The 16,598-nt window shown below is 39.6% G+C and overlaps 1 long non-coding RNA gene across 1 annotated transcript in view; it reads right to left on the reverse strand.

The window, feature by feature from the left end:
• The window catches only part of LOC140071726 (uncharacterized), a 68,118-nt gene extending 57,291 nt beyond the window's left edge, over nt 1-10,827 (reverse strand). Inside the window, exons 1-2 of the long non-coding RNA XR_011849180.1 lie at nt 10,635-10,827; nt 1,541-1,760 (exon numbers count right to left, since the gene is read on the reverse strand). This is a non-coding gene — a long non-coding RNA (uncharacterized lncRNA). The remainder of the gene's footprint in view (nt 1-1,540; nt 1,761-10,634) is intronic.
• Nucleotides 10,828-16,598: the final 5,771 nt, after the last annotated feature.

Genomic DNA, 16,598 nt, shown 5'->3' on the forward strand with positions numbered 1-16,598 from the left:
ATGCCATGTTCTCTGTGACCAGGCACTTGTCCCCTGGGAAACCATTCCTCCTTGTGTCCTTGTCAAATATATGAAAACACCTATTGCCCGGCTTATCAACGTCCCCTGCTCCTGCGTGCAAAATCCTTTCAATTCAATGGTTTCAGGAAATAATGTATTGTAATATGTATGATGTTTTACTGCAGTGTGTCTAACTACTTCCCCAAGTGTCTTGTACTGTACAGTAGAATCTGATGATAATTTCTGCAGGTAGATTTCATCTGACGCATGTATATGGATCTTTGTAAATCATATTCATTCATTAATTTCATACCTTAGCTCAATTTTAAAGGGAACTTTTGATTGTCGCTGTGAAAAAGAGCGACATTACATGCACTGACATTATGAATGGGTGGGCAGTGACATGGCGTAGAGGGCAGGTTGGTGGGTGGTGCGGTGGAGCGGTGAGCGAAGTCTGATTGGATCTGAGATCTCTCCTACCTCTGTAACTGGATGTCGTAATGAAATCAAGATGAATAAAAGTCATAAAAGTTGAATAAAAGTTTTAGCAACTGTCTCCAACTGTCTATAAGATATTGGGGGAGATTTACTTACCCGGTCCATTCGCGATCCAGCGGCGCGTTCTCTGTGGTGGATTCGGGTCCGGCCGGGATTCACTTAGGTAGTTTCTCCGACGTCCACCAGGTGGCGCTGCTGTGCTGAAGTCCGCTGAAATGCACTCAAGTACACCGGCCTATTCCTAGTGAAGGTAAGTGCAAGCTCTGCGACACTTTTTGTTTTTTAAATGCGGCGGTTTTTCCGAATCCGTCGGGTTTTCGTTCGGCCACGCCCCGATTTCCGTCGCGTTCATGCCAGCGCCGATGCGCCAAAATCCGATCGCGTGCACCAAAATCCCGGGGCAATACAGGGAAAATAGTCGCAAATCGGAAATATTCGGGTAACACGTCGTGAAAACGCGAATCGGGCCCTTAGTAAATGACCCCCATTGTGTGAGATGCTGTGTTAGATATTTGGGGGGATTTGCGAATTCTGGCGCAAGTATGACTGTCGGCATCGGAGATCAGTCTCCGCAAAGCACAGCCCAATGTATTAAAGTGGCGCACGGTAGACGGAACTAATCAGTTGTGCACCATAAAAATGCTGACATCAATGAGGTGTGCGGCAAAATCTTACATGGACTGCACCTTAATTTTGCACCAATTTTTTTCCTGGTCTATTGTGCACCAAAATTTGCACCAAAAAATGCCAACAAAATACACATAAATGTGACGGATAATGTTGAAAAGTTAGGCCACGCCCACTTGCGCAAAAAAGATGCAGGAGTCGGGATAGTCGGAATCATGTGTTCTTTCTGGCGCAAACTCATTACAATGATCCGCAACAATTCTGCACCAAAAAACCCGAAAGATCCGGCATTTATTAGGCGCAGAGACGATAATACATCTGCCCCGTTGTGTTTATAATGGATGTTGTAGGTGACAGGTTTCCTGTAAAGAAAATCTACCATCAAAATCCATCATGATAAACCAGGGGCACTTACTGATAGATCCTGGCACCATGACTGTGGTAATCTTCTTATATTTGTTATCCATGGCCTCCTTCTCTCTAAAATCAACTTTCATAATTATGCTAATGAGAAAGTCCATGGCCGAGTTATTAGAGCCCCTTCGTGTTGCGGATTCACAGGCTGTTACATTCTGAAGGAGCACTTTCCCCTTCCACTGTGAGGTCACTGTCAAAAGTTTTTTCTGCCACAGCATCTATTAAACATAAAAAACTTTTTTAAATAATTAAAACTACAATAAACTTAAACCTTTATAAAACAAGCTAAAATCTTTTCTTTTACATCCAGAAAGAAATCCACATGTTTACCATTTACTTTAGTGCCATGTAATTTCTTGTGACAAATCACTGTATTAAAAACAACATTTTAAGCTGTACTCTAGAATAATAGGAGTGCGGATATTGATTTCACAATACCAGTAGCATTATTAGATGATTTCTGAAAGACTGTTTAGAAACTGTTCCACTTATGTGCATATGTTCGATTCAGTGCCCTCACTCTCCCGGGAGAGATGTTATTGCTTGGGTGTTGCCGTATACATATAACCATTTAGTCAATGAAAACAACATCATCTTTTCATAATAAATTGCAAGAAACAAAATTGTTTTCAAGGGGGGATCAAGTATATAGGAATAGACAAAGACAATCTTTAAAATCAAATAAATGTGTTTCGCCATGAATGAGTTATTAAGGCTTTTTTATGTATCCAAAGATAAGATGGGAAGAATGGAAATTGCTACTCTGTCACAATGGACAGTTGTGCTGCTTGAATTCTCATTTTTGATGGCTGTCAATTTTCTCTTAATTATAATTTTCTTAAAGGTTTGTTACCCAGTAAATACCATAAATACCTAACTATTTTAACACAATTTATGTGATAAAAAACTGTGTTTACAAATAGTATCTTTTTTGCCATATAAATGCATTTCTTATACAATGCCATTAAACCTTTCGACATCTTACACGAGTTTTTTTAACCTCCTTTCTTGATAGTAAGATTATCTAGACTTTGTCTGTTTTCTTTCTTTTAAAGAAACTGAAATATATTTAAAAAATTTTCTCACTTTCTGAAATATTCATTTTATGTTAAAAAATCCTTCAATACAGCGCTCTTGAATAAACTGTAATTAAAACTCAAAAAAGTAAAATCACAGGTTTTTTTCTAATCCAATTTATAAAATAATTTAAAATAGTTATAAGCTTAGACTTTTGGGGTCATTTCTATTCTTTTTTTCCTTTTGTGTTCCAGATATGAACACATAAAAATGTTGTAATATTTTGAAAAATTCAAAAGTCAAATTTTTTGAGCAAATAAACTTCAGTCCCAAGCAGACATTGACAATAGAATGGTATCACACTCAAATGCCAAATACATCAACCTCTATGATAAATCAAACATACCCAAAATATAAAAATTGAGATGTGCAAAGACCCTGACTAAACATAAATGACCCCCATTGTGTGTTGTTATTTGTTCTGTTGGATTTATTTATTTTTAGAGATAAGAAAAAGGGTGACCAAGTATGCATCTTTTTCTACATTTAACACGTTTTAACATTTCATTTTCCATGGCCTTTTTTCAAAACTAGGTGAGACACAAAAGTCTAAATCATAATAGTAACATACAGTTACACGGTTAATAAGGTTGAAAAAGACACATCTCCATCAAGTTCAACCAAGGAAGAGAAGGAGGTGAGGGGGTGTAAGTAAGCAAACTCTATTTTACAATTTATCACCAAAAAAAAAAAAAAAAGAAATAGAGGAAAATCATGTAGAAAGCAAAATCAATACCAAACCAAATACCAAATGAACATACAAATATACAATATAATACACTATAATTGCTGTGGGTATGATCCATGAAAGGACACATGGACAATACGTCAATAAAAGTGCTTTGGTAAAAACTCGACTGAAAGTGTATACCTGCAGGAGATATCGGCTCAGACCCTGTATTGGAATACGTGTACTGACAACAAATAAGCTGTAAATTTAAAATATAAGGACAATACGTATACCTGCAGAAGGAGCCATGCTGCCCAGCATCCACCCAACATGTATTTTGGTGCACACGTTTTTTCTCAAGGAGTCTCCTAAAAATCTTTTGGGGTAGTCACAGGACACGGCGTCTCCACCAATAAATAAAATAAATAAAAAGGCCAACTGTAACCCTATAATAACTGCCATATAGATGGTCATTAACGGCACTTCTTTTGATGTGATGCCCTGACCTAGTTTCCAGCTAGTGCCAGCACCAGGGTGTGGCAGCCCAAAACTAAAACCCACCATCAGAAAAGCTTTTTTAAACCCTCAGATGTTGTGGTTAAACATGAACTGCGGTGTCAAAGCAGGTGTAAAGGGAGTGAACTCCTTCTGTCATCCATCAGCACTGCACAGCGATAGCTGGGAGCCTAATACAGGCAGTCCCCGGGTTATGTACAAGATAGGGTCCAGAGGTTTGTTATTAAGTTGAATTTGTATGTAAGTCAAAACTGTATATTTTATAATTGTAGATCAAGGCAAAAAAAATGTTTTTGGCCCCAGTGACAATCGGAGTTTAAACATTTTTTGCTGTAATAGCACCAAGGATTATCAATAAAGCTTCATTACAGACACCTTACAGCTGATTATTGCAATCTGGGACTACAGTAAAGCATTCAGAAAGTTTCACCAGAGGTCAGAGGGGTCTGTCTGTAAATATTGGTTGTCTGTAAGTCAGGTGTCCTTAAGTAGAGGACCGCATGTACAGACATGTAATGTGCTAAATAAGTACTACAGTGCATTATGTAAGAGATCAAATGACCTCATGTCAATGTCCCTTTCTGGGACAAAGTAATATAAAATATGGAAAGAAAAAAGCTTAATATTAAAAAAAACAATAAAGTCTAAAAAAAAAGGCAAGAAACACATTGAAAAATTGCTCGACCCTTTAAAAAAAATGAAAATGATACACATTTTGTACTTCCACACCCATAGTAACCCAGTCTACAAAACTATGATAGTACTTATCCGGTATGATTAAAAAAAACTTTAACTATGTTTTGGGACCGTTTCAAAAATTTCCCTTTTACAGCTTCTACGATATAAAATGTGAGCCAATTAAAAAATGATGGCCAATACTTCAGACATTTGTAGCGTAATAAGCGAAATTACTAAGCAGCAAAAAGAGGATTACCATGACAGAATAAGCCACTATTAATACACATATTTGCCATTGTATATTTTGAAAACATTTCTATTCTATCTTCAACCAACACTAATGCCCAAAATGACTTAGCTTGTTCTATGTGATCTTTATGGACATGGTCTCACTCTAAAACCTGTATTAAACACGTAATGTACACATATTCCGTGTCATTACTTCATACCCCAAGGCACTGTCCTCTTATTGGATTATTACAGCTCATTTATATTAATAGGATACTATAAGAAGAAATAGAGAATCGGTAATGTCCTCATAAAAACATAGGTAAAGTCCTGTAACTGAGCAATTTTGATTAGATTACCTACTATTTATATAAGGCAAATAAAAATTGATGAAGAAGACAATTGTAAAGGTTAAGATATAGGGGGTTCCAAATATATATGATTTCATATTGATTTTCTTATCTTTTGCTTGTATTAGTACCGTTTCATGAGAACAAAATGTTTAAATTGCAAAGGTTTAGATTGAATAATAAATATAGAATAATATGGATTATGGAAATAAGAAAGTATTCAAATGCTTATTATTTAGATTCCAAAGAATATAATATTACAGTCATTACGGGTGGTGCTCTATGCTATTAAATTGACCAACAACGCATACCGTGCTAGTTACCATAATGCTTACAATGTTTGCATTAGAATTTCCTTAAAATTAATTTAAAAATGTTTTCCTGGATCAAAATTGGTAACTTTTAATATATGTCCTAAATATCAGATTAATGGGGTCCCAGCCCCCCCATGATTAGATTTTCTCCAAAGCTCATAAACCAATGGAACAGGAAACCAACAGCTTACTTTGTAGCATACTGGTCTTACCACTTACTCAGGCAGATCCAGGCACTGTGACTGTGGTGTTCTCATTAGCATAATTTTAAAAGTTGATTTTAGAATGAAGAAGGCCATGGATAACACATATAAGAAGATTACCCCATTTCAAGGTGCCTGGATCTATGAGTAAGTGTCCCTGATTCATCATGTTGATTTTGATGGTAAAATTCCTGCAGATACTGCAGATCGCTTCGATTCATTTGAGTTTATCCACTACACAGAGAATGGAGTTATCTGTTTCCTCTTTTTTTTTCTCCATGCTGAGAACAATTAATCTGTAGAGTCATGGGTGTTGGACTCACAAGTATATTATATTGATGTTCAGTCCTTTGGAAACATCATTAGTATTGTTAGCCCTCATCTTCCAAAAACCACTACTGCTGTTTACAGATCTGTATGGGGTCATGTTTTCTTTGATATTAATTGTACTTTCTAGTAGCACCATTATATCTTTCATAGAATCAACACTGTAAAAAATTACAAAAACAGTGAAACAGAGGAAAAGATGCAGTTACACCATTTTCTTGGCTTTGTTTTAACGGCAATGTGTGGTGTTAATGACACACACCCTTTTTATTTGGATAAAAACAATCATAATTATATAAATTTATATAACTTTGTTATCTATTAATACCAGTGTGATGAACCACTTTCAGGGTGTGTCAATGGGGTTCACCTACACTAGTGAGCCTCTAAATCTACCACATCAAACCATGGCCACCTTTCCTAGATGGCTTTTTTATGCTAAATCTCACCCCCTAGTCTCCTAGCACCTGTGTAACTGGCTTAAAATTCACTGCCACCACCTATAGTGAAATAAACTAATAGGATTCTATCCTATACAAATTTCAATACACTGTGAATGCAAGTAAATCAATTATGAATACTATTTTTTGAATTATCACTGGTAAGGTTATCTTTTCAGAAACACAGGTTCTTTAAGACCACAAGGAGAGACTCATTAAAATTTTAAAATGTAATACACAAATGTTCTGTGCAAACAGAAAACAAAGTCAGTGTCAGACAAAAAAAGGTAAAAAAGAATTATAGCTCTCTTTTCTCCCCCCAGTCTGGCCGTGCCTACTTGCCCTTACTCATCATGCCATGTTGACTCATTAGGTATTGTATACGCTAGGCTTGTAGGCAGTCAATAGACTAGGCTGTTTTTTGCACATGTGCTGCACCTTTCACTTTATACCCTATATGTTTGTTTACAGCCTATTAGTTGCCTAGTCTTATCTAGCAACCACCACCTTACATTGTATGCTTATTGGCCAGTTGGATCAGGGAGCCCAGGACACGTTGGTCCTGGGAGGTTCAGTGCACCTTCATCGGTGCAGGTTTTAGTGTTTTTATTTGTATTTGTGGTCTTGTTGTGATTTATATATGTATATGTATTAATAAAATTTGTGAATTTACTCTAGTCCACTATACGTATCCTCTCTTTTTCCTCTTGTTTTGACGATATTGTTCATACTTGGGATACGTGGACCATACTTCATGCATTGACACTGGTAGTGCCTGTCCCATTGCTATTTTGACTTTCTAATTACAAGTATTATCCACACTGTGGGGTACAGCAGATGTGAGTCAGGCAGATGATGATGGATTTTTACAATAATTGATATAGGGACATTCTGGAACCCTGCAAATTTAAGCTCATTGGGTGGCTGCTCCCACTCCCTAGCTAAAGATGTCACTGAGAGGAGTTGTCCATATGGTAATGGCGGGTTACCCCTCCTCCGAGGCATTTACATATTGAGAATATCTCTAGCAAACCGCATAAGACATAGGTCTAGGCTCATGATCTAAATGTAATTTACAATATTTTCTTTACTATTACTACAACCAGAATAATCTTTAAGCTGCCTCATAGGCTTGCCTCATTGGATTGATCTTGACAACCAATCAAAACCTCAACAACTTTACAGGGGAGTTTGTTTGGGGTGAAGATAGGGGACAAGATGGCGGCTTTCAAGTGTCCCTGCATTTCAAAGATAATATCTGGGTGTTAGAAGTGGGTGTTTGTGGTATTTCACAGCAAACTCTCACCGTGTAAACTCTCTTCTTACAAGTTTAACAACATACATGAAGGTTAAAGGAAGTTCTGTTTGGCCCTTTCATATAGACATGACACCTTTTCCTGTACAGTTCTTTAACCCATTTCAAAACTGCATGACACACAATTACATAATGCTGTCAGGGTATATGAAGAGGGTATTCAGATCCCAATGAGTTCAAGTACATTAACTTAAAATTAATGTGACATTGTGCATTAAAGAGAAAGATGACCATCTTTTCAATGCAATATTGTTTCACTAAATTACCGTATATACTCGAGTATAAGCCGACCAGAGTATAAGCCAAGACCCCTAATTTTACCACAAAAACCTGATAAAACCTATTGACTCGAGTATAAGCCAAGGGTGGGAAATGCATTGGTCACAGCCCCTTGTCCCAAGTATATAGCCAGCAAGCCCCCAGAAGTATATAGCCAGCAGCCCCCCAGTATATAGCCAGCCAGCCCCCAGTAGTATATAGCCAGCAGCCCCCAATATATAGCCAGCCAGTCCCTGCCCCCCAGTATATACCCTGCCAGCCCCTGTGCCCCAGTATACAGCCTTCCAGCCCCTGTGCCCCAGTATATAGCCTGCCAGCCCCTGTGCCCCAATATATAGCCTGCCAGCCACTGTGCCCCAGTATATAGCCTGCCAACCCCTACCAACCCCTGTGCCCCAGTATTTAGCCTGCCAGCCCCTGTGCCCCAGTATACAGCCTGCCAGCCCCTTTGCCCAGGTAAAAATAGCCTGCCAGCCCCTTTGCCCCGGGAAATATAGCCTGCCAGCCCCTGTGCCCCGGTATATAGCCTGCCAGCCCCTGTGACCTGGTATATAGACTGCCAGCCCCTGTGCCCCGGTCAATAGCCTGCCAGCCCCTGTGCCCTGTTATGGAACCGGACCCCGCCCCGTTGATGTAAAAAAAAAAATATTCAAAACTCACCTTTCCGGCAGCCCCCTCGGGTCTTCTTTGCTGTCCATCAGTCAGCGGCAGGTCCGTAGTATATAGGGGGTATATACTGGGGTATATATGAGGGCACTCTAATTGCAATATAAAAATCTTAATGTGTTGCACACTTGGCTCCTGGGAGCTAACAACGGCACAGGGCCAGTCCACAGAAAGTCCCACAAATACATACAGAAAAAAAGATAAAATTTACTCTGACTGGATCTCCAAAAAGGTCCTTTAGGAGTTCACGTATCCACAGATCTCCGACAAGAATAGGTCACCATTCAGAACAACTCCATCGCGCTTCCTAATCCTCCTACATTACCATCTTTCTTTAAGGCAACTTTAGTGGAAGAAATACACATATGGATAGTGTAGTATGTTAGTAATATTCAGAATTTTTATTTTAAAATTATACTCACAAAATTTTTTAGAAAGATGCGCATATCTAAATACAAGCAGGACGCCAGTCTCACATGGTCGGACATGTGAGACTGGCATTCTGCTTGTATGGGCAATTTGGATATGATCAAGGAGACAATGAAGTAGATTAAATAATATTGTCTAAAAATAGTCTATGGCTGCATTCACACTACAGTATGGGCGACGTATATACGGTCAACGTATATGCGGCCGATATACATCCCCCATACACTTCTATGGGCTCACGGCGCCCTACGGGAGCGGTATGGTGCAGCACACGTGCGGCACCGTACCGCTCCGTAGCCCGGGAAAAGATAGGACATGTCCTATCTTTTCCCGTATTACGGCGCTGCGGCCACACATCGCTATGGAGAGGGGCGGGGGTGAGCTGCGCTCACCTCCTCCTCCTCTCCCCGCGCTGCCGTGTGCCCGCCGTGCTACGGTGCGGCGGGCACACTGCAGTGTGAATGTAGCCTAATGCTGAGTATTGCATTATTTTTTACTGACTTTACAAGTCATTTTACATTTATTTTACTAGAGCAAAATAGACTAATATTTTGGGGCATCAGTCCATTTTTGGATTATGGTGTCATTACATAGATGAGCCCACTTTTTTTTTTAGATAGACAGTGATTGATAGATTCCCCACAAGACATTTAAGACAATTTTTGGGAGAAGAGATTATGCTCATGTAGTCTGCATCTCTGTTATAAGTTCTCTAGTTTGCATAGAGAGGGAAATTTTTCATGAATATCACATTCATATAGAAGCCAAAGGATGTCTATTATCTATGACTAAGAACTGAAATGGTTTGAAACGCTTCAGATGATATCTGCTTACTTTATCTTACTGTGCTTTCACTAAATATAGGTTAAATAAAGCTGGAGCATGGTTTTTACGAACTGGGGAGTGCTGACCATCTTACATTGAAAACAACAAAGGAAGTTGCAAAACAAACTTGAAAAGTGAGCGCTGTACTCCTTCAATAGTAAAGTGTTCGTACTGCTCAAAAATCTCACCAAACCCTTTTTAGGTCAGAAATAGAAGATTTCACTGATGGTTCTTTGTTTCCCTCACGTAATGCAGACACCACCGTAATCCTTTACACCTCCATGTTTGGGGCTAACTGTGGGTCCCATTTCAAGAAACTGATTGGATTGTGCAGATCAACATGGTTTAGAGATAAAAGTTAATCTTGTGGTACTCACAAACATTATTAAAAGTTGCACATATCCTCATTAAAAACGCCCCTGCCCGACCTAGGTTTTGCTTTTTTGGGCTTCTTTTGGGTCATCCTGGTTAGTCCAATAAAAAAAGAGCGACTCATGTTTAGGAAGTCACATACCAGCAAGTAAGAGTGCTTGGTTTACAATACTTCATCTCGGTGGTAGATATCCTTTAACCAGGTTAGATAAGCTAAGTATGATCAACTCTGGAAAAGACAGCTGGAAATACAGGGCACAGAGGTAACAATGACCCCACTCTCACCTAGGTTTTAAATTGTACTTCTATAAAGTGATACGTTTTATGTGGTGCCTGCCAGTGGTTGTGTTGGAAATTGCTTACTTTTGCTATATAATTTTTTTTTAAATATATATATACTTACATACAGAGATCGCATTAACCCCTCCACAAGCGTCATAGACGCTTCCCAATGCAGTATTACTCTTTGAAAAGCTCCCCATGCGTCTAAACACGCACTGACTTTTCCCTGTGACTGGGGAGACTAAGGAGCTGAGCAGCAGCAGTTGTGCTGTGTCCTGACAGCTCGGCCCCCCCACAGATGCTGCTGTGGAGTTATTATGGAGGTGCAGGGGACCTGTTCCGTGTGTGACCCCGAGCAGTGTAGCCGGGTCACAGTGGGCGGAGCTACCGGAAGCCACGCCCACTCCCATGCCGATGTCTCTGTGTGATAGTTGTGGCACATATGAAAGGCTGGGGCTGTACCAGAGGACAAGGTGACAACAGATCAACCAGGGACCTGGGGTCTGACTCCATAGTGAGTAATCACATCAGTGTAACACCTGCAGCAGCCTGATGCCCAGGCAGGGTTATACATGGAGGGGCATATATCATGTATACAATGTGTAAAAGCAGCCTTACATTTTAGGTGATAGTGGCCTTCTACTTTCAGTCAGTTTCTGAGATCACAATGATTTTTGGTGGATATGGCCATCCCTGGCCAATCACAGTCACAGCTAGTTGCAAGGAGCTTCAATTTGCCGCATTGTTGCTGGGCTGTTTGGGTCCGCGACTCACGGTAGAACCAGAACGCGGACATTGTGATTGCTCATCCCTAGCGGCCATCGTTGTCCACAATCAGGTATGCATGACCAGCATCACCACCCATGCGTGGTCAGGGGTGGCCTGGGGCGTCATCCATAGTCTGGAAGGGGTCGCTGGGGGTCATCTATGGTCTGGACATAGGGAGTCTTGGGCATCAGCCATGGTCTGGATGGGCGTGAGGGGTCTGGGGTGTCAGCCATGGTCTGGATGGGGGTGAGGGGTCTGGGGTGTCAGCCATGGTCTGGACAGGGGCGAGGGAGGTCTACGGTGTGAGCCAAGGTCTGGACAGGGGGCTGGGGTGTCAGCTGAGGTCTGGATAGGGGGGGGGGGTCTTTTGCCCTATTATTTAATGCATGATGTGAAATTAATACAATTGTCTATTTAAGCACACAAAACACTGGCTGCAATCATATTCATGCATAAATGAATGATTGCAGGCAGTATTTATTTATATGCATTACTGAAAATTTCATACTCCTCCTCGCCTAAAAATACTCCTCAAAAATGGTGAGAGGAGTATTATTACCCTTCTGGAAAAATGTTAGTGCGACCTCTGCTTACATACATACATACATACACACCGTATATACTCGAGTATAAGCCGACCCAAGTATAAGCCGAGGCCCCTAATTTTACCACAAAAACCTGGGAAAACCTATTGACTTGAGTATAAGCTGAGGGTGGGAAATGCATAGGTCACAGCCTCCCCAGTATATATCCTGCCAATCCCTGCCCCATAGTATATAGCCAGCACCTGCCCCCAGTATATAGACTTCCAGTCCATATCCCCCAGTATATAGCCAGCCCCTGCCCCAGTATATAGCCAGCACCCTGCCCCAGTATCTAGCCAGCAGCGGGGGAAGCCAGAATGGTGAGTTTTGATCATATTGTTGTTACTCGAGTATAAGCCGGGTTTGGGTTTTCAGCACATTTTTTGTGCTGAAAAACTAGGCTTATACTTGAGTATATATGCATGTATAAATCTCCCAGATATTGATGGCTTATGTTAGGTACTATGTAAATACCCCAGTAGTAATTTATAGCCCCTTTTTCCAGCACCCTGTCTAATGTTGCATTGTCTGTTTCTATTGACTGCTTTTTAATACATTTCTTCATTTACTTGAAGATGGTTGCAATTGATGTCCATGTGATGTCCCTGTCAGGTACATGTATAGTTGCTGTCTTTTTCCGGGTACAGTTAAATAGAATTAAAATAATATGTGTAGAACACAGCACATCAATGCATAACCCCAATAGATCTCATTTGAAGCACATTAGCCCTAATCTACAGTATTTTTTTAATAATCTATATATTTCAAAATATTAACTACCATTATAGGCCAAGAGCGAAATAATTACAGAATTGTCATTACAGGAACTGTGTGCTTTTAACATGCAATTAAATTTATTACAGGTAAAATCTTCTCTGAAATGTCATTGCTTGTCTTGTCAGGGATACGGCATAATGACGGATGATGATAATGATGGTGGTGATGATTATGAAGGTCATGATGATGTTGATCAATTTAATACTTATAAATTAGTAATAATAACATATTTACGAGAATTTACAAACCACTTAAAACAGCTCAGAATTATACATTGTAAACCCCCTATTAAAGGTGTAGTTAGGTAAATATTGTGGAATGAGCTTTCTTATGACTGTATCCTGCTCCTGTAAATAATAGAATCTAGGATTTCTGGGAGTCCTATTACTACCACTATAGAAATTAGTACTCTATATTGTGTATTTGTACTATTTTATAAAACTACAATATTTCTTATTGTATCCGAGTCAGGTCTCCGTGGCACCTATGGCTCCCAATAAATTGACTTTTTTAGAAGCTTTTAGCCAGTTTAAATTATTTAGACGAGGCTTAGAATGGTGTAACACAATCATAACTAAGTTACTGATCCCCAGCTGCTCCCAAGCAGACACTCAACAGGGCCATTGTCTGGTCTTTGCATCCTATTCTTTCACATAACTCACAAAATTATGACTAACTCAAATGCTGACTGAAACAGGTCACCCTTGTGGGTGATCCTGTTTGCCAAGATGCTGTAAACCATAATTACCAAAATGCCCATGCTCAACAGATTATATTGGTTTCTTCTGTTGAACTGTGCTTGTATTTCTGAAGTTCTTTTGATCCTAAGTTGAAGTGCACTGGGGACCCACACTGTAAATATTCTTTAGGGCTCTAGAACCTGAGGATTGCTGTATAAAATCATATCAGTAGTCATCAGTGGGTTAATAATCATTAGAGCTTACTGCAGGACTCTACTTAGGATATATTTACTAAGGGTCGCGGATCGCACTTTCAACGGATTTTCCGACATCTTTGGGTTCTGCCTCACCATGACAGTGATTTAACAGGGGATTGTGTCGCACGCGATTGGATTGTGATGCAGCTGTGCCGGCTTTCATGCGACAGAAATGGGGGGGGCATTGGATGAACTGACTGATTCGGTGCTGGATTTAACATTCAAATTGTGCACCACTAAAAAGCACTTACATGCACCACTAAAAAGATGGTGAACTCCGTCGGACCTGAGCGGGCAAGTGACACATGCAGGATATAGGGCGCATGAACTTAGTGAATCGCGGCACAGGGCGTTATACACGGACAATGCACTTTCTGTGAACTCCAGTGACTGGGCACATTTACTTACCCGGTCCTGTCAAGATCCTGCGGTTCGTTGTCCGACGTGGATTCGGGTTCTGCCGGAATTCACTAAGATCGTGTGCCCGATATCCAGTAGGTGTTGCTGTTCTTCTTCCTGGTGCATGTAAGTGCTTGATCTTGCGACACATTTCGTTCTTTAAATTCTGCGTTTTTTTCCGAATCCGTTGGGTTTTCCGAAGGCCACGCCCCCCGATTTCTTCCGTGTGAAATAGAAATGTGCCTGTGTATTTGGAGTCACTTTCCATTCAAGTCTATGGGTGAGCAAAACATCGGCAAGCACTAGACTCTGAGGATGGGATTTAGAAAAAGTAACAAAACAAAAATGGATAAAACTAAAGTTAAGGCTGCATTTACACGAACGTATGTCTGCACGGATACAGGCAGGCATACATTCGGCACAATGGAGAACCGGAGAGGTGCCCCCCCCCTCTCCATAGAAATGCATTGCGTACTGGATGTACTACAGGGAAAGATTGGACATGTCCTATGTTTTCCCCGTGTACGGAGCAGTACAGTGCCACACATGTGCGGCACACTATTGCTCCATGCGGCAATGGCCATCTATGGGGGATGTATGTGCACCTGCAAGCCTGCGGCCATACAAACATCCCCCATACGGTAGTGTGAATGCAGCCTCAGGATAAAGAATGGTTCCATCAAGAACCGAGCTTCATGTAATCACCCTCACATTCATGTACATTTCAATGTTGTAATATAACATAAATCAATAATTTTGGCATTACTTGTTCTGTAAAAAATATATATTTTACATCCTATTATTATACATTTAGATTTTACCCTGAATCTTTCTGTACTAAGGATGATAAATCATACACCATTGTTTGTATACATATTATTTTGATGCTGTGGTTTTATCCCTTAGTTGTATTTTTCTACATATGGAGTGATAATAATAGTTATTATATAACATTATCATCGGTAAATCAATATGACATTCTGCAGGTGGCATACTTTTTCATCTTTCCACATGAGATTTGTTCAGATTGTATATAAGAACGATAAAAAAATATACTAATGTTGATGCATTTAAATTTTTAAGGAAAATAAAGAATGGGGGGGGGGGATTAAACAATGTGTCTCAGGTTCCCCCAGTTTCTAGCTGGAAAACACTAGTCTTTTGCTGCGAAAGATTTAGCACTGTGATGATGAATTCTGGTGCAGTAGACTGTAGGTTCCTACTTTAGACCTACTTTTAGTTGGTCTAAACTGTGTGCCAGAATTTTGGGCGCACAGACGATTTCCTACAACCCACGTCCCTTTCTCACGAGACCAAGCCCATTTTCCTTGCCTCTTAATCGGACTAGTTGGAAAAGTTCCAAAAAAAATCCTAAAATCCTTGATAACTGTGGTGCAAGGCATTTTAGACATTTTGGAGCAAAACCACTAGAATTGTGGTGCAAGTGCATTTATAAATCCCCCCCAATGTATTGCTGGATTGATAGATATTTTTTTCAATCATATGACAATTATAATAAAATAATTTCTTTAAAGCAAGAGATTTCAAGGTATTAGTGCACAAAAGGGGGCCCACTCCCCAATGAAATTAGAGTAGTTGGGTGAAGTCGTAGAAGGGTCCACATTGATATGAGGCGCTTTGTCAAAAAAGCCAAATGAGTCCCTATAACAACCAGGCTTGGTTTTTGCATTTTCATTTTTCATTCCCCACATTAAAAAATTCATGACTTTTTTATTTTTCCATGTAAAGAGCTGCATGAAGACTTGTTTTCTGCTTTACAAATTGCACTTCATAGTGATGGTATTGAATATTCCATGCCATGTACTGTGAAGTTGTTTTTTCCGGCTGTCTATGTGCACTCCAAATGACATGTCTACTTTATTCTTTAGGTTGGTTTGATCACGGAAATACCAAATTTATATAGGTTTTATAATGTTTTCATACATTTACAAAAAATAAAATCTGTTCAAAAAAAGTCTTCATTTTGCCATTTCTGGCACTAATAACTTTTTCATACCTTAGTGTATGAAGCTATGGGTTGTGTCATTTTTTGTGATTTTGATGAAATTTTCAATGCTACCATTTTGAGGACTGTACAGTCTTTTGATCACCTTTTTCAATATTTTTTTTTAATTTTGCAAAGTATTAAAAAAGTGGCATTTCCAAATTGTGGGCGATATTTTCCATTACGGGGTTAAACACCAGGAATAACTGTTATTGTATTTTGATATCAGACAAAATATCAGACATTTTGGGACACTGTAATACCTAACATGTTTATGATTTTTACTGTTTATTAATATTAGTTAGGGAAAGAAGGGTGATTTGAATGTGGTAAAATCTGACCATGGTCACACAGCTGCGCAGCTCGCTATAACACACAGCACTGATTACTCTCTGTGACATAAAAAGCTGTGCACCTGTGTGACCATAGTCATATTTCTGTCACTGAAAGTAAACATAGAAGCTTCCTATAGAATTATAGCAACCAGAGATATAGAAAACCATGAGGAATTGATACAAAAAGTATTTTGGAAAGTTGTATAATTTTTTATAATACAAACAATAACATTAATGTCCTGAAATGGGAACACCCCTTTAAGTAGTGTTTAAAAAATGT

This window comes from Engystomops pustulosus, chromosome 1 (assembly GCF_040894005.1).
Source record: "Engystomops pustulosus chromosome 1, aEngPut4.maternal, whole genome shotgun sequence".
In the NCBI taxonomy this organism is placed as follows: Eukaryota; Metazoa; Chordata; class Amphibia; order Anura; family Leptodactylidae; genus Engystomops; species Engystomops pustulosus.